The 20,459-nt window shown below is 36.4% G+C and overlaps 1 protein-coding gene across 1 annotated transcript in view; it reads right to left on the bottom strand.

The window, feature by feature from the left end:
* LOC117219946 (metabotropic glycine receptor) overlaps positions 1-20,459 on the bottom strand; it is a 297,453-nt gene that overhangs the window by 141,019 nt on the left and 135,975 nt on the right. The window lies entirely within an intron of this gene.

Here is a 20,459-nt window from a genome sequence, read left to right as displayed (position 1 = left end):
GAAAATCCTTTTTGTTACTAACTATCGAATATATTGTTTACTTTTCCATTATTTAAACAATTCGCACACAATTTATGTTTACGACAATAAATGTTCATGGCGCTTTAAAAAGTCCTTTCATAAATGGCTCAAATATTTACAATATATTAATGATAATAATATATTATGCATTAATATATAGAATTATTTATGTACTAATATTTACAATAATATACATACGAATACATACAATTATATATATAATTATTTAATTAGTAATATTAATAGTATTATTAATTCTGTTAATATTATTATATTAATACTAATTATCAATAGCATTAACATTACTAATGAATCACAAACTGAAATATTTCTCACGAAATTAAATTTTCTTTTCTCAAGAAGGATTGTCAAAAATTTCCATTTGAACCGCAAAACGAAAAATTTATGTCGGATGATCGACATGGCGAACGGTCAAATAGTTTGACAAATTGTCAGAGATTTCACGCATTAGAAACGCGAATTTGTCGCTGTTGGGAATTACAGAGTCAACGGAAACCCTGTTAATTGCCCGGCTGCATCCGGAGTCGAATTATTATGAACAAACATAACTTAGGAGCCCGTCGGCGTGGAGGAATGAGACGTCATTATGATGCGTTGAGGTAATTTCACGGAACGACACGCACTAATCAGTCCGCCGACTGTGTTTCGAGCTGGCATAATTAATTACATTCCATCCGCGCGTGACAGTATCACTTTGAATCGTGCCAATTGTCAGTCAATGCTCCACTAAACACTGCGCCGCGCCGCGGCGGCCCTCTCAAAGAGATCTACTAAGGAGTGATCAATGTTATAATTAATTACCGTATGATAATTAATTATTTTAGTAATTATTATTATATTAATAATTAATTATTAATGTAATAATATAAATAATATAATAAATTATTATATTTCTAAATAATATATAATTAATATATAATTATAAATAATATAAATAAATTATTATATTTAAATCACTTATTGTATTTTAACCAATTATTATGTTTTAACCAATAATTATATTTAAATCACTTATTGTATTTTAACCAATTAATATATTTAACTCACTTATTGTATTTTAAACAATTATTCTACCATCAATTATTCTGTTTTAATCAATTATTATATCTTAATTAACTATTATGTTTTAATCAATTGTTATATTTTAATGGATTACAATATTTTAGTCCATTATTAAATTCTAATTAATTATTATATTTTAATCAATTATTGCATTTTGACTAATTGTTATATTTTAATCGATTTCAATCTGAAATAACATTCTAATTAAATTGGAATTCACTCGAAACGATGTTAATGTACATAGATTTAATAGAGTCTATACTTGATTCTGAGTTATTATGGTTACCTAGCTGCCATCATCTTCATGCTGGTTTAAATTCGGCCAAATTATTGAACTAATAACGAAGTGCAAGCGTCTCGTTTCTACGTCTTGCTATCGTGGCAAATTTTGTTCGAAGACGAACAAATACGTTCCTCTGTAATGATTCCCTTAGGTCGCTCTACCGAACGGCTTGTAACGAACTCAACTGGGCCGTTCACTGACAGAAACAAATTTTTAACAACGTTTGCCGTCTTGTTAAATCGTCGCGTCAGCGAAGTTTCGCGCGCGCTACTGAACGTCAGAAGTTCCGCTAGTCGCGATCATCTCCTTCGTTTATCGAGCTTGATTTTTAACGATCCGAGCTGGATCCTCTGGGACGGAACCGTCGCGGGGAATACCCGTTCATTTCTCACCGCCGCGTTTTCATTCGCGAAGGAATACGGACAGTCTCAATAATTTCTCTGCGTTGCATTTTTATCGCGGAAGGGGAGCGCGCAGTTCCCAGTGTTCCTTGAGAAATGGAGAACGGCCGAGGGAGGAAGTTCAAACGGTGTACAGATTTGCAAGAATCATACCCCAGACGATACTTCTGAGAATCTTCCACGTCGTTGCACAGCAATATGGGACAGAGTTGTGCAGAATTTCGATTGAATTACTCAAGGAATTGTGATTACATTGTGATTCAATTATATCGTGATTCAATTATATCGTGATTCAATTATATCGTGATTCAATTATATCGTGATTCAATTGTATCATGATTCAATTATATCGTAATTCAATTATATTGTGACTCGATTACATTGTGATTCAATTACATTGTGATTCAATTATATCGTGATTCAATTATATCGTGATTCAATTGTATCATGATTCAATTATATCGCAATTCAATTATATTGTGACTCGATTACATTGTGATTCAATTATATTGTGATTCAATTATATCGTGATTCAATTGTATCATGATTCAATTATATCGTAATTCAATTATATTGGGACTCGATTACATTGTGATTAAATTATATCGTGATTAAATTATATCGTGATTAAATTATATCGTGATTCAATTATATCGTAATTCAATTGTATCATGATTCAATTATATCGTAATTTAATTATATTGTGACTCGATTACATTGTGATTCAATTATATCGTGATTCAATTATATCATGATTCAATTATATCGTAATTCAATTATATTGTGACTCGATTACATTGTGATTCAATTATATTATGATTTAATTATATTGTAATAAAAATTATATTCCCATTCAAATACATTCTTGCAAAAATTATATTTTAATTCAATTAGATTGTAATTTGTAATTCAAATCGCCATTCAATTAAGTTTCAATGTAATTCATAATTTTATAGAAGTGCAATTACAAAATTCTAAGTAATTCATTTACATTAATTAGGAATTACGATGCAATTAATAAATAAATTAAATTATTATTAGTAACTGCAATATTAATTATTATTTATTCGATGCGAAATAAATTTTGTTATTTCAAATAAGTTATTTGGATCTATGTGTATAAATAGTAAGTAATTACTTTTATCTTCCATTTACATTGTAATTCAATTACATTGCATTTCAATTACACTCGTGATTAAAATAATTAGTAACTAAATGAACTGAAAGATTTGTATTATCTAATTAAAATACAAGTAATTTGATTACGCAATTAAAACCTTTCGGTTCATTTTAATTACCAATTATTTGAATAATTGTTCCAAAGTAAAGATCTTCAAATCGAAGCCGGAATGAATTTGTTTTATTATTCCCTGTAGAATATGAAATACAAAGTGTGCAACACGATTCTATATACATGTGAACAACTACATTACAGTTATTTATGCATTTGTAAGAATGTTTCAACTCGCGAAGAGAAAACGCGACGTTTTCACCGACTCGAACGTTGAAAAAGCTTTTAAAAGAATTGATTAAAAGTGATGGACATCGGGGACCCCCTTTAATACGAAAGTTTGCACTATCGTCAACAGGCGCGCCTAACTTTTAAGTGCAACTTCCCGCAACTTTGTATTCTATGTTGACTTGAACGAGCAGAGACGTTGCGCTGATTTCCTGCGGTCAGCCGAGGAGATTCGCGGTGCAGATCCGAGGTATTGTTTAGCGCGAAGCGACAAGAATGGGTCGCCGAGATTAAATCCGTTCATTGGACGAGACCTGCCGTCACTCCTTGTATTAAATAATTCTTAATTAAACTTCGAAAGCTGGCAGTATTATTGCGTGCCACAGCCATTTCGGCACGCGAGGATCGCCACGGAATTGCGCTTGCACGGCTCGGGGATTCCATCTTCGAAATATTCCGAAGATTAATCTCGGCGAAAATCGGAAAAACCGGACTTTGAAAATTCGTCGATGAAACTGGTTCGATTCACGACGACGTGGACCAAATAACAACGAAGTGCAGATATCCTATGAACATTTAAACGCAGGAAATTTCTCGGCCGGTCGGATATGCCGTCGAAGAAACGGCTGTGGAATTCGAAATAATTGGGATATGACTAAACAGAGTAATATGAATTTGAATTAGGGTATTTTTAGAAGAAGCAGAATACAATTCGATTTTTGGACAAGTATCGATATATTCCACGATTGAATTATATAATTACATCAAATGCTGTAAAATACAAAATAACGGTGGTCTAATTATGAGAATATAAAATATAAAATATGAAAGTGCTTTACTTTAACACTTTGAATTCGAAGCCGTTTTAACGGCACGACTCCAAACATTTTTTCCGATTTAGAAGATTTCTATTTCTTCTTGATTTTTATTCTCATTTTACATGTAGAATTTACTCCTGAATTTATTAAATAAAAAAAGTAATATAATGGTGTGCATAATTGTACATTCAAAGTAACTTTTACATGTTTGCTGATATTTAAACAAAAACCAAAGAAAAGACTATATTTAAAAGTCTATAATTAAGACAATAATTGAAAGGCCATTTTTTATCATTTTTAACATAGAAATATACAAATACGATTTTTGTTAAGTTCGTCTTTAAATATCACTAGAAGTGCAAAAATTCCTATAATTATTAGTTTATAATTATTCACACTGCTGTATAAAAATTGTATAATATTACCTTAAATAATTGTATTCGAACTAAAGTTTTGATTTTGTTATGGAAATGGCACATTAAATTTTACTGACAAAATTCAATTGTGAACTGCTCAAAAATATGATAGCATAGAAAAACTTTGGACAAAAATTAGTCAACTTTGACTGACGATAACTTCGCGAAAAATCACCGTAGGATGATGGTATTTCCTTCAAATTAAAGCTCGAAAGCTCTGCTTTGAGATGATGTTTCTGGATTTTAAGTTTGATGCACCCTCGCCACTGTAACCCATTAAACATGAAGTCATGTTTGCTATACTGAAAATTGCCAAGTTTAACAAAGTTTGTAAAATTTCGAGCGAAATTGCGAGCTTTGTAAAATTTTTCTCGGAAATACCATTTGCAGCAAAAAGAAGCTTGATCCTTCCCCTTTAATCTGAAAAACAAAATAAACTCAGCTGCGATGTTTTTCGCACAATTACAGCACCTTGAAGTAACCCTTGCACATTTTAGTCCAAAATTGTCCTATGCTACAATTTTGTTCCGCAGCATATTTAATATAATTATATTTAAGTGATATTAAAAATTGACACACTCGACAAATAAACCAACTTTCGCAGGAATGAAAAATAAATATTCGTTCCTTGAACGAGCCACGAAATGGCGATCGTTCGAAGTTCACAATTTCGAACATCTTTGCATCGGCCCCCTACTTCGAGCCAGTCTCAATAAAAGCCGACTATAAAAACGAAATGTTTCGATTCGAGCGGGCGATTGTAGCCGTCACGGGGGAATCTGCGAGAACTTGCTCCCCTAATTGCAGCGATTTCGGCAGTCGGAGGGTAGTCGGTCGCGAAAGAATCGCGCGCCGCCCCTGGGAAAGGAGCCTCCGCGTCGGAGTCCTGGACGCGGCACAAAGGAGCAATTTATTTTCTTGAGCATCCATTAGCAGCGCTGGCAGGTCCTTCACAAGCCTCCGAGCAATGCCAGGCTCCTTCTAATGAAATTGCTTTGACATTATCGCCGACCGATCTCCGCTAATAGCAGCCGGGAATTCCAGCGAACGCCAAAGACAAAGGCCGATCGACAGAGAGACCGGCAGCACACACACACACGCGCGCGCGCGCGCAATTAGTTTACATTTCGCCGGTGGCATCATTCCGCGGAATCACCAATTCTTCATTTTCACCTGGTAATTAAGATATGCTCTTATTTTGTCATTTTGGACCGACGCACGGTGCTCCGACTATACGGGAATTCGGGACAAATGCATCGATTGACACAAAAGAAGAGTATAGTTTATACAATATAGTACAGTTTTATACAAAAAGTGACCAGGATTTTTAGTCGAGTACAAATTTTTTTGTTAATTCTCGCTCTTGAGATTTTTTGTTTGTTTATTATCGAGTAACTTTTGTTGGGAACATTTTTCTATCGGTTTAGTAGAAATGCTTAAAATATCCATTTGGAGTAGAATAGGGCGTTCGAGACGAAAATTAATTAATTTAACCTGATTATTTAATGTAAACCTAACGCAGACCTAACCTAGATCTAGCCTAAACCTAACGCAGACCTAACCACGATTTAATTAAATAAGATCGTAATTATGTAACCGCGCGTTGTCTTGTTCCGCACCTATGGGACACACCTGTTTGGCGATGGAGGGAGGGGGGAGGGGGGAAGGTCGAATCGATCTTTGATTCCCTTTGTAAGATGCATGCCACGTGTCTCCTAATGACGAGACGGTCGTGGCGTGCGCGGTAATTGCAGCGGAGCGCAGAAGGAGTGCAATATGCATCACAATGCCAGTGGGCACGGAGCCGGTGTATTGATGAAAGCATTAATAGTGCATTGGAGGAGTTGATGGCGCCGGCGATTATATTAATAGCGATGCTATTTTGATGGTGATAGCGGAATGGGAAAAATGACGGTCGCGCAGCTGGCGGGACCATTAAATGGCAGCGTGGAACTGCATTGACAAACCGGATGTGGAATTGCTAGGAGTTAATTGGTCGAGAGTAGGATAATGGACCCAGTTACTGTGGGTCGTCCAGCAATTGTGCCTTTAGTTTATCTTCAAGCATAATGATTAACTTTCTATTTATCCAATAAGACGTATTAAAGTTTCCTATTTGAACACAATTACTAAATTAAATTAAATTAAATTAAATTACATTAAATTAAATTAAATTAAATTACATTAAATTAAATTAAATTAAATTACATTAAATTAAATTAAATTAACAATTCACTTGTTAAAGTTGTACATGTAGAGGACGGAATTTCTTAAAATAACGCAGAAATTATTTCAAGTATTTTTACACTGAATTCGCGACAATTTTTCTAAAGCTTCTGGAAAAACTTAAGAAGAAATAAGTAAAAAAAAGTAAATATATTTAAATATATATTAATTTCGTAGTTTGTTTTTGCGGTTCTTCTAGAGCGTGTAAAGACGAGTCCAATGAGCATTGTGACCGTACTATTGCGATCATTATACTTGCGTTTGAAAATCGAGCTACTTAAAATTTTTGATGAATTATTTTCATTTAATTTTAAATAGAATCATACGTATCTTGACAGAGGGTGAAAAAACGAAACCAACGAGTATAATGATTGTACACTTTCGATTATTTAACCTCGAGATACTTGCATCTGAAAATTGACTACTCAATACTTCGGACACAAATATCTCGAGATTAAATGATCGAAAGTATACATTCATTATACTCGTTGGATCCGTCTTCCGATGCTCTACGAGAATATCGATAACTATACACAGGGCGTCGTACAAAAATCAGCCCGTAACTCTTAATATTAAACATTTATTGATCGTATTTATTGTCTCTAGATCTTCCATTATGCAGTAGATATCGATCGCTCATTCGGTGCACACGATGCCAATCGAATCGGGTAATATTATTACAGAATGTGTGCTTCAATGATTACATTTTGGCCAACTTTTTGGGGACACCATTCCGCACCGCGTCGAAACACAGATGCTTCCTAAATTCGATAATAACCGCGACAATATGCATTGCTTCAGAAGGCGGTCGATCCCGATTAACCCGTAAATCATCCATCGATCACCGGCAACAAAAGGATCCCGTCCCGTGCGCGGCCTCGTAAATCTGATTCGAGGCGCGGGAAAGGACCGTCGCGCGTTCCGACGTCGGCCGCCGCGTTTTTACTACGGTGTATAAATCAAATCGGCGAGATTTACGATGTTATCGTTGCCCACGCAAATACCATCATTCCGTCGGCCCTTCTAAAGGTGCACGGACCGACGGCGAACCGAAGCGACGACCGCGAAGGAACGCGGACGCATAAACTCGTCGACGAGTCCTTTGTGACGAGGCCGTGGCGCTTTGAAAAATGCGACCATACACGTCGCCATTCGGTCCGTCTTCCATTGTGACGTGGTGACAAAAACGCCGAGTATTTTTTTCGCGTCTGACAAAAGTGGGTTTAACGAACCTTTCTGATGCTCCGGTTTCGTAATTCCGGCATCGTTTCTTTGTCTTCTTTTATGGTTGTTTCCCCGTTGCTGGAGCTCGCAGTGCGAAACAGTTTCGAGATTTCGATTCGTGAAATTTAATTGTGTCATTTTGATACTTGCTTTCTGATGTAGATCTATATACATATTACATAAAATAAATAACAATAGCAAATAAATAAATCGAAATAAATAAATAAATATATATATATATATATATATATATATATATATACATATATTTTATTTTATTTTATATTTTAATATGTTTTATACTATGTATTTTTTTGTTTATATATATTAATTATAACTACAATAAAAATTATATATATATATATTATATATATTATATATATACACACATATATACTATTTTATATGTATATACTAATATATATATTAAACATATATAATTTAAATATAATAAATACTTAATTTTTATTGTAGTATATAATATATTATTTATGATAATATATAATATAATATATAATTTAAATATAGTGAATATCTAAATTTTATTGTAGTTGTAATTAAAATAATACAATATTATTACGTGCATACATACATAGAATAAAATTTAGATATTTATTATATTTAGATTATATAAGTTTATTATATATCAGTGTAGTTTTATTTAAACACATTTAAAAAAATTTAAGAACACGTATTCTTGTAAATGCTACAATACAATTATAAATACTAATACGTTTTTATTGAATGTTTGTAAATAAAACACAAACTACTTGTTTAATCATCAAAATTTATTTCGTCGTCAAAACACGATAAACATAATTTCGCTTTCCTCGTAGAAAATTGATTAACAGCAAAGAAATAATAAACGTAGTCCTAAAAATTTTTCTTTAATTTCATTTTTTCAAATATCTTATTAAATTAAGAGAATCAACGCAGTAAAATGATTGCATATTATAATTTAAAAAATAATGTAGAAAAGGATGAATTTATAAAAACTAGAAGACTTTGAATTGCACCTTGCACAGTTTATTAAGTTCTGTCGCAAGGAAAGGAATTCGTGTAATGTCTATGGATTTATGGATTTCCATTTGAAAAGCAGTTCTCTGCTACCGAGAACTGCTTGTTGATGGGCCGGGAAATATTTGTGGATTCTGATGTGCGCTTACACTAAATCTCGCACAATTTCGGCGGGTTCATAGTTCCCGTAGCGGAAGCATGAGAAATGTCAATAATTCAAGGAGAAACGACAATGTACCGGAAAGCCTTTATCCCTTGCGTCAATTCGCTCGGAATCGCTTCAGACCGTCGCTCGGTAGCGATGGGCTCGACACTGACACGATACATCAATCCTAACCTATTCATACTCGCAGCTTCCTCAGATCGCAAATATTCCACTTCTGCGAAATAGTTTGTCGCAAATAAATACACAAATGTCCAACGTAAATATCCTTGAACAAACATAAACAAAATCTCATCTAAACGACCGATCCGATCATATAACCTCCGAATTATAACCTCTGTCAAACTAAAACTGAACTATACGAAATAATTTACAAATTTTTAATCCGATCAGGTTATATTAATTTAAATTACTTTGTTATAACGTTTATCGCACTTGTAGATAATATATTTATATTTGTTCGTTTGTATGCAAAATACTGTGAATAGCGAAAATAATTACAAGTTTTTGGCGAAATGTTAAGGAAAGGACTTGATCAATTTTTTTTGTCGCGAGCAGCTTATTCCCATCGCTAGAACGGATGAAAGGGGAACACCGGACCTAATCCGACGAAAAATTTTTCATATCTGTCCGCGATGGAATGCACGGCTGTCGTATCACAGACAGAGAAGGGATCATCGGATATGATTCTGGATTTTCGCGTGTAATGAAGACGAAAGGCGTTCCATAAAATCGTAAGACTTTTATTATTCTGGAAACATCATTATAAAGAACTTCTGACCTGATGAAACCTAATCTCGATCCATCCGAACTTCTTCCTCAATCATCGCCAGCCATCATAGAGTTGCCATCGTTCAAATAAACGTTCATTTAGACGATTATTTAAAGAAAAAATTATTTATTATTTAGAAGTTTAAACAAAAGACAAAAATAATTGCTTATTATTTATACATATCAAAATAAAATATTTAAAGTAATAAAATCGATTTCTTATATATAAATACGATTTCAATAGTTACTTATTAATTATCATTTAATTGTTTATTATTTATTCATCGAGATCACGAAAAGAGACGTAAGTTCTATAATAGTAATAAATGCAAATTAATATTTATTACAAGATAAACGAAAAGAGAAATATAAGGATTACTTATTATTTGCTTTTTATCCTAATATCAAAACAAATAAATAATATTTTATTTGCAAAACTAATGTACAAAATATCCATTGTATAATGTACAACAGACGAGTGGGAAGCAAAGATTATTTGTTGTTTGTCTTTTCCTAAAATCGAAATAAAAACGTAACATGTTATTTGCGAGGAAGAAATAATAAATGAATTATTTGTGAAACTATTCAGAGTTTAATCATTATTTGTAAATGAAATATAAAATCAATTTTGCCCAACCCTGTTAACTATAATTTCTCGAAGCTCTGCTATTATTTGCAATTGAACTTTCGTTCTGTATGTTAGAGTTTCCTTCTTTTTTTTCATTTCTGATGCTCTCTTGAGGGATGTACGATTTTTTTTAGTTCAACGTGAAAATCTGAGTCGAAAACGTACTCGTACATTTTCTTTACCGTGTCACGTTTTCCACTAGCACCGTTTTGAAAAGTTGGAGAGTACGCGAGAGGCTTTTGTGACGATGCTGTTGAGCATCGGTGCACTCGTCGACTTCAAAGTTAATTATCCGGGCAACAGAGGCTCGTACGAAAAAAAATGTCCCGTACGAAATCGGTTCTGTTTTCGACGTTGATTACGACGCTTGCAATATTTGTATCAAACGTCCCTTTATGTTCTCCTCTATTCAGAAAAATTAATTCGACCGAGCAACGTTTATGTATATTGAAATTTTATGAGGGATAAATTTACTGCTTTGAGTAATTCAACGCGAAATCGTTTTCCTTTTCATTCGCGCATTATTTGGCCGAACGTTCTGCATGAAGTACCACACGAATGTTCGAAAAATTCTCAAGTAAAATATCCAATAAATACAAATTTAAAAACTGTTTTGACAACGTTTTATAAACCTCTGTCAGGTTTATACAGAATTACATGGATTCGTAACATATTTTTTTTTTTAAAGAACTGCACTATGCAGAATGTTTCACATAAAAAACGGCATCACATTAATCATATCACATAAAACTAAATCTTAAAATTCATTTTACGATTATTCGTACACTTTCTGTTAGTTTACACAGAGTTTTATAGAACGACACATAGATTCTATATAAAAAAAAAACCAGTATATTATACAGGGCGTTTCATCGAATATATCGAACGAATGTGAGTCGAAAAATATTTTTAATAATGTTTCACAGTAATTCTTCAGATTTATACAGTATCATATAGAATCATACAGAGATTCTGTTGATAGAATGACGTTATACAGGGTGTTTCATAACAAAAGGTACGTCACGCAAATCAAAATTCGCCGATATTCTCTCCTCGTCTTTTCGCGTGTTTCGTTAACGTGAAACGATCCACACGGCACAATTGTTCCACGGAGAAGTTGAAAGCACAGGACGGTACAATAAATTCCGTGGAATCTGTATCGAAACGAAGAGCGGTGCTCGTTCCGCGATCCGGAGAAGGCAGCGAGTGCTCGGCAAAAGAGTTATTTAAATCGGATGTCAGCGGGGAATCTCTAACGAGCGGCGGCTCGTTGCACACACGAGCTTCTTCCGAATGCGGAATCGATAGGAGGCGTCGAACTGCGGTGAACACGGTAAACTAGAGGGGGCTACAGGGAACGGGCATCAAGTATGTTAATTCCCGTCGTTCAGGCAAACCGCCAATCGCCCCGCGAATCATTAAACTCCGCCGATAATGGTTGGAGTAACACTTACCTGCCTGCGAAACGCCAGGCACCGGAACCAAATCGTCACGGGGCCGACATTTTCCCTTGGAAACGGTTCTCCCGTCCGGAAATCATTTTCCATTTTCCCGCATCTTTCGTTTCGACGATCTTCGAAAAATATATTCACCGTACTTGGAATTATCGTTTCGCCGATTTCTCGATGCCAACTTTTTACTCGAATTTGGCCAGTTTTGTTCTTTCATTCCACTTTTGTCATGTTCCAATTGCGATCCTAAGTTCGATCATTTTAAATCAGATAATTGTTTAAATTTGTCCAAATTTACTGATTTATAAATTTATTTACCGTACATAGAATATTATCCAATCTATTCTTGCAATTCATTTTTTATACTCTTATCCGCATAATTTCGTTCTTCTGTGCTACTACACTGTGTTTCAATTTTAATTAAAAATTTGGTAATTTTAAGATAGAAGATTTGTGGAGAAATATTCATTCTACGTAGAATTACGTCATTTGTTCTACTTCATTGTCTTATTTTAATTACATTCCCAATTTTAGTAGTTCATAGGCTATTTTCGAGATATTATATTTGCTGTATCCAGAATCGTTTCATAAATCTCTTTTGAACACGAATTTAAGTTAATTTTGTTCTTTCGCACTACTTTATTATATTTTAATTATGTTCGTATTTTTCGTATCTTTTAAGTCAACAATTTAGAAGCGCGACGGGAGTCACGAAGCGTAGCCCTCGCGAGCCTCGTGTTGCGTGCCGCTTAATTCCGAGCCCTGGTCTAAGATGAACAGCGCGCGGATCTTTTAACCCGAGAAAGATAACCTACGTCGCAGAGGCGCCTGCGAAGACTGTTGATTTTTGTTAATTTTTCATAGAGGTCTAGTGATTTAAGTTTAAAATTACTTAAAATATAAAAAAATATAATATAAATGCATTTTATTTTTACAATAATGCCAAACCTTTAAAATGACTGGATTAACTTAAATAAATATCCATTGTTAGTATAAAATTGACGCCTTAGAAAAGCATGCGCCTCTGAAGCGTATGGTTATCTTTTACGTACGTTGTCATATGGTTATCTTTCTAGGGTTAATGAAACGAGTTTAAAAGAAACCCGTTGGTAATCGGTCGGCAATTCCTCATTTCGGCTGGAAAACGAATAATCCTGGCGAAAGACAAACCGAGGTCAAACTAAATCGTTCCAGGAGCAGTGTCTCGTGAAATGTCATTTGCATACGGCACGGATTTGCAGATTCTAAATGGCAGACGCCAGTTACGGAGCCGCGTTTAAACGGAGAGCCAAGCGTGGATACGCTTCAGGTTCATTAAAAGCCGTTGATTAAAGCGTCAAGGATTTCGTCGGACATCTTCTTGGCCTTTTTCTCGGCTTGGAATGCGGCTCGCTGCCGCTGCCCAGAATGCATCACAGGCCAGGCAGCACCATGTAGATACCTTAGGAACGTGTTAATACGTTCGCGGGGAACAGCTAAAGCGGATCATTAGTCGGCGAAACTTGCTCCGTGTAACAACGAATTAAACGGAGGAACAGGCTGTTCTTTTCAAACGAGCCATCCAATTGTTTTAACAATTGTCGGGAGCCGAGCGGTGGAAAGGTTTTTAGCACTGAAGGGAAGGTAAGCGAATCGGAGAGCGTGTTTACGGTTACTATTAATGCAGTTTATTGAATTGCTATCGATAAGCGCGGTCGCGACTAGCGTGGTGTCGTAGGACTAGCAACTTAGGACAGACTGAGCTTTTGGAGTTGCGCGTTTGTCTCTTTTATACTGGAAGAGAAGAAAGGAATAGATGGACTTTCGTAGGAAAAGAGAAAGTTGGGAAAGTCCCGTGCGGGTCGAGGTGTCCAGATGTGAGGAGAATTGTTTTATTAGGGGTGCGTGATTTTTAGGGAATTTTGAGGATTAGGAACGGTACTTGTTTTATTGCTAGCGGCCGCGCTCAGGTAGAGGGATGCGACGCCACAGGTTTATAGTGACTTCTAGGCAATTTAAGTGGAACATTCGCACATTGTAATCTTGAGAATCTAGGGAACTTTTATCTTCTATCGGTACGTAAGATTTTGGGTTCCATTGTGGTTTTGGGGCGTTCCAGATCCTTGGATGTAAAAGTTTTTAGGATTTGGACTTTGGAATATTTTGATTATTGGACCTTTGAACTCCCCGAGTTTTGACAGTTTCAGTTTCGGACTCCTTGAGTTTTAGAATTTCGTGTTCTTGGACTTTCGTACTTTTGGGCACCCGCAGCATTGGTTTCTTTCTTGGATCCTTTTACTTTTGAACCACTAAATGTTTGGGCTCTTGGATCCTTGGCCTCTTCGAGTTTTGGATCCTTGGACTTTTGTACATTTGGACTCTTGGACTTTTCAATATTTGTACTTTTGGCATCTTGAACCTTTGAATCATTGGATTAACGAACTCATGAGTATTTGAATTCTTGAACTGCTAGATTTTGGGTCTTTTGGACTTATGAATTTTTTGATCATTGGATCCTTGGACTCATGAACGTTTGGATGTTTGAATCTTTGAGTTTTTGGACTATTGGATCCTTGGACTCTTGAATGCTTGGATCTTTGAATCTTTGGATTTTTAATCTTTTGGAACATTGGACTAATGAACTCTCGATTCTTCGAATTCTTGGACTGTCAGAGATTTGGTTTCCTGGACTGATGAATTTTTTAGATTATTGGATCCTTGGACTCTTGACATTTTGGATCTTTGAATTTTTGGATATTTGGTCTTTTGAACTTCTAGACCTCTGAATTATTTGGTTGTTTGGTTCGGCGAATCGTTGCTCTCCTGATCTTTCGGACCTTTCGACTCCCAGACATTTCGACATTTGTATTCTTGAACTTTCAGACTTTTTGACATTTTTGACATTGGATTCCCGAACTCTTGAACTTGTGTATTCTTGAATTATTGGACTCCTAGACTTTTGGACTGTCGAACTTTTGGACACTCGCAGCATTGGTTTCTTTCTTGGATCCTTTTACTTTTGAACCACTAAATGTTTGGGCTCTTGGATCCTTGGCCTCTTCGAGTTTTGGATCCTTGGACTTTTGTACATTTGGACTCTTGGACTTTTCAATATTTGTACTTTTGGCATCTTGAACCTTTGGATTAACGAACTCATGAGTATTTGAATTCTTGAACTGCTAGATTTTGGGTCTTTTGGACTTATGAATTTTTTGATTATTGGATCCTTGGACTCTTGAAATTTTGAATCTTTGAATCTTTGGAATTTTGGTCTTTTGGACCATTGGACTCTTGAACGTTTGGATGTTTGAATCTTTGAGTTTTTGGACTATTGGATCCTTGGACTCTTGAATGCTTGGATCTTTGAATCTTTGGATTTTTAATCTTTTGGAACATTGGACTAATGAACTCTCGATTCTTCGAATTCTTGGACTGTCAGAGATTTGGTTTCCTGGACTGATGAATTTTTTAGATTATTGGATCCTTGGACTCTTGACATTTTGGATCTTTGAATTTTTGGATATTTGGTCTTTTGAACTTCTAGACCTCTGAATTATTTGGTTGTTTGGTTCGGCGAGTCGTAGCTCTCCTGATCTTTCGGACCTTTCGACTCCCAGACATTTCGACATTTGTATTCTTGAACTTTCAGACTTTTTGACATTTTTGACATTGGATTCTCGAACTCTTGAACTCGTGTATTCTTGAATTATTGGACTCCTAGACTTTTGGACTTCCGAACTTTTGGGCCTCTGAATTTGTTGACTGACGGACTTTTAGATTCACGAATCCCTTATTGATACGTCAATCCTTAACGTATACAACATACATGATAAACGAAAAACGCGGAAAAAATCAAACATTTATAAAAGCTAACAATTCAAATTGATGCTGCTTGCTTTTAGCAAAGCAAGAAACTATATACATATAATGCAGTTTGCACGTCGAACACCAATATCGTGATACTTTTCTAACCTTATTTTGACAACAATGTAAACACCATCGTACAGGATTTGTCTCAAAATGTTCTAAATATCTTTAAATTTGAGAATATGTTTTTGTTTTTACTAAAATTACAATTTAACCCCTTGCACTATTTTCACGAGTCTGACTCGTGATGAAAATTTTAAGCCAAACTTGAATGTCACGAGTCAGACTCGTTGTTTAATTTTATGCCAAACGTGGATATCACGAATCAGACTCGTTATCGACGTTTCAGGCCAAACATGTATATCTCGAGTCTGACTCGAGTCTTAATCTTGGGCCAAGGTTATTTTATATATAAATAATATAAATAAATATAATAATAATATAATAATATTAGGGGGACCGGAAAGTAATGTCGTTTCTGCGCATATTTATCTGTTTGAATTTAATGTAAACAAACGACATAACTTTCCGGTCCCCCTAATATAATAAATATAAATATAATAAATATAAATAAAATATATAAAATAAAATAAATATAAATAAATAATATAATAAATAATATAAATAATATATATAACATATATAATATTATAAATAATCTCCGACACTAGAGCTCCGCCGTTCGGCTCCTTTCTCAACCATTCGGGCGCACGGGTTTGACACAGCTTTTTCCGAGTATCAGCGTAGTGCAAGGGGTTAAATAGCCAACGGTCACTACTTTTTACACGCGACGAGTATATTCGTCATGATACAAGATACTGTCACTTCTCCATAACGAGTATACTCGTGAAACGCAGTCAGCCGGTTGAATGCCGAAAGTTATGGTATTCTTCGTCGACTTTACCATCGCTAGACCTTTAGACCTAGTTCCGCCGATTGCGGAAATAATCGAGGACCATATAGAACGGTCTGGAACTGTAGCTACAGACAAAAGAAGCAGCACAGACCGTAAACATTAGCCGGCTCCAGTCGCAATTACCCGGCGCGGGCACGAACCTATCAAATATTTAGCACTCGGTAGACCGGTATACAGCTTGTGTATCGGAACGGTCGCCCCGATGTGTAATGATGGTGTCCGAGCTCTCGGGGGCCCCCTCCAGTCACGTATCTAGCAAAGTGTTTTCGCAAGCCGGCCACGGAACGGGCAGAACGGGACCTCTCCTATCGATTTCACGCTCCGATTACGTAGTTACGACAGTTGCCGATTCTCCCACGGCTTTTTCCCGGGAAATCGCGTAAGCCAACTGAGGCGATCCCCTAGCCTCGATAAAAAGGCTAAGCCTGTCCTGAGAATCCGTCGCCGCTCCGATCCTCTTGTCGCGAAAATTCCTCGCGAGATTCCATGTTTCCGCTCCGGCTGCTCCTACGGGCTGCTGCTACGAACGCTTCACGCCGGGCCGCGTTATTAATTCCAAGCGACGCGAACGACACCGACATCGGATTCACTCCGCTCCACGCTTTGACAGTTAACCGACATTCGAAATGCGGGCTCGAAGTAGGCACCACATAATATTGCTAAATGGAATTTGTGGCGGGTGAAGCGGCTTCGCAGGGATCTTTTTTTATTGGGTTATCGATTTTAGTATAGACGTTAAATTTGAGTTTCTCTTCCGACGAAACTGTGGGGATCATGCGAACGATATTTTTGTACGATTCTGTAGATTTTCCTGGATGCAGTAGTACTTTTTCTTTAACCCTAGAAAGATAACCATATGACAACGTACGTAAAAGATAACCATACGCTTCAGAGGCGCATGCTTTTCTAAGGCGTCAATTTTATACTAACAATGGATATTTATTTAAGTTAATCTAGTCATTTTAAAGGTTTGGCATTATTGTAAAAATAAAATGCATTTATATTATATTTTTTTATATTTTAAGTAATTTTAAACTTAAATCACTAGACCTCTATGAAAAATTAACAAAAATCAACAGTCTTCGCAGGTGCCTCTGCGACGTAGGTTATCTTTCTCGGGTTAATGACATTATGAATACGTGAGTAATTAAATTTAATGTACACAAGAAAAGGGTGACGAATGTAATCGTTAAATTTCAACGATTTCTGTACGCTGAAGATAGAAACTACCGCGACTGATTCTTATTTAGAACGGTTTTCTGAACTTTCAAGACAATAATAGTATTTTTTATGTAACATTGTGTACATTTGAATGTGTATTACAAATTAATTTCGAAGCAATAAGGAACGAAAATGAAATCTTAAATAGAATAGCATTCTTGTGTAGAACGATTCTGTGAAATTTTTCCTAGATGGAATAGTATTTTTTTATAATCTCGTGAACGCTTGAATTTGTTTTAAATTAATTTACAAAAGCGAAGGAGCAATGAATTTGATTTTCAATTTTTTTTCAGAATTGTTTCTACTGCAAACATAACAGCTGCACGACTGATCGTTACGTAGAACGATTTTGTAGACTGCCATAAATGCAGCAGGATAGAAAATATTTTTTGTAACCCCAAGATTAGAGGAGATATTTAGATTGACCACCCTGTATACTAAGATCGTACGGGAGTTACTAAGTACACGGTATAAATTAATTAGAGATGTAGACTGTGGTTGTTTCAAAATGTATGAATAGACGCGTCGTGGGAGTAACGTACGGCTTACCCATGTAGGGCGGCCGGAAGCCCATGCTACACAGTTTATTGATAAAGATATTCCTGCTGTCGTCGAGCTTTGGACACTGCATATGGTTGAGATCCTGCACCAGGCGTCCACATTGGCACTTTGTGTCGGGATTTAGATTAATTTTAACCGCTTTGTTCCCATGGACGTGTTATGTCATGACACCGATACTGTTTGCATAAGATAACAAACGCGCGCGCGCGCGCGCGCGAGCTACAGTAATTTCTCCAAGAAACGTTCGGAGGTCGGAATTGAAACTGGCAGATCTGTGAATACTGTGTCGCGATTATTCGAGCCTCGCGGCTCATTTTTATAGAAAATCAGCAGAAGCAGTCGGTAAAAAAAGGCACTGTACAGGCCGGTGTACATTTAATATGAATACATAGTAATGCTAGAATAAAAACGATGATTTAACTTTTTTATTTTATTTCCAATTTTTTGCCACGATTCAAAGGCAATTCGGAGGCCACATGACACGATTCAAAGGCAATTTGAAGGCCATATGACACGATTCGAAGACAATTCGAAGGCCACATGACAAGATTCGAAGGTAACTCGCAGGCCACATGACACGATTCGAAGGCAATTCGAAGGCAAATTCGAAGGCAATTCGGAGGTCATATGCCACGATTCGAAGGCAATTCGAAGGCCATATGACACGATTCGAAGACAATTCGAAGACCACATGACAAGATTCGAAGGCAATTCGAAGGCAATTCGAAAGCAATTCGAAGGCAATTCGAAGGCAATTCGAAAGCAATTCGAAGGCAATTCAAAGGAAATTCGAAAGCAATTCGAAGGTAATTCGAAGGCAATTCGAAGTTAATTCGAGGGCATATCACACGATTCGGAGGCAATTCGGAGGTCATATGCCACGATTCGAAGGCAATTCGAAGGCCATATGACACGATTCGAAGACAATTCGAAGACCACATGACAAGATTCGAAGGCAATTCGAAGGCAATTCGAAAGCAATTCGAAGGCAATTCGAAGGCAATTCGAAAGCAATTCGAAGGCAATTCGAAGGAAATTCGAAAGCAATTCGAAGGTAATTCGAAGGCAATTCGAAGTTAATTCGAGGGCATATCACACGATTCGGAGGCAATTCGGAGGTCATATGCCACGATTCGAAGGCAATTCGAAGGCCATATGACACGATTCGAAGGCAATTCGAAGACCACATGACAAGATTCGAAGGCAATTCGAAGGCAATTCGAAAGCAATTCGAAGGCAATTCGAAGGCAATTCAAAAGCAATTCGAAGGCAATTCGAAGGCAATTCGAAAGCAATTCGAAGGCAATTCGAAAGCAATTCGAAGGCAATTCGAGGGCATATCACACGATTAGGAGGCAATTCGGAGGTCATATGTCACGATTCGAAGGCAATTCGAAGGCCATATGACACGATTCGTTGGCAATTCGGGGGCCACATGACACGATTCGAAGACAATTTGAAGGCCACATGACACGATTCGAAGGCAATTCGGAGGCCACATATCACGATTCGACGGTCACGTACCTACTACTTATCGGATTTTTTCTTACGCGGTTTTTTTACCTGACTCACATCCAAACAGACCATTCTGTATTGTCTTCCAGGAATTCACGTCGCGTGCCGCATCACACGCTTGACCGACTCCGTCGACCCTGAGCATCGACGTAGCGATAAATTAATAGACATAGGACTAGTATAGGGAAATTCACAGCAACCCGAAATTTGGCATTTCCGGGAGAAATTACTGTATTTTGCTACATAATGCCGCTTGTGCGATGGAACGGACGTGTTATCCCGCGACGCAATACCGTTCGTGCGGTGCCACAGTCGAGTAAACACGCACCATGTTGTGTCAGTGAAACCAAACTTTTTCGAATTAAAGCTCTCGAATTAAAGCGTGTTTACCTGTTTGCGGCATCGCGCGAACGGTATTGCAATGCGGTATAGCACGTCC

This window comes from Megalopta genalis, chromosome 5, assembly GCF_051020955.1.
Source record: "Megalopta genalis isolate 19385.01 chromosome 5, iyMegGena1_principal, whole genome shotgun sequence".
Lineage (NCBI taxonomy): Eukaryota > Metazoa > Arthropoda > Insecta > Hymenoptera > Halictidae > Megalopta > Megalopta genalis.
The sequence above is the reverse complement of the archived record's forward strand: the minus strand, read 5'-3'. Positions and strand labels throughout refer to the sequence as shown.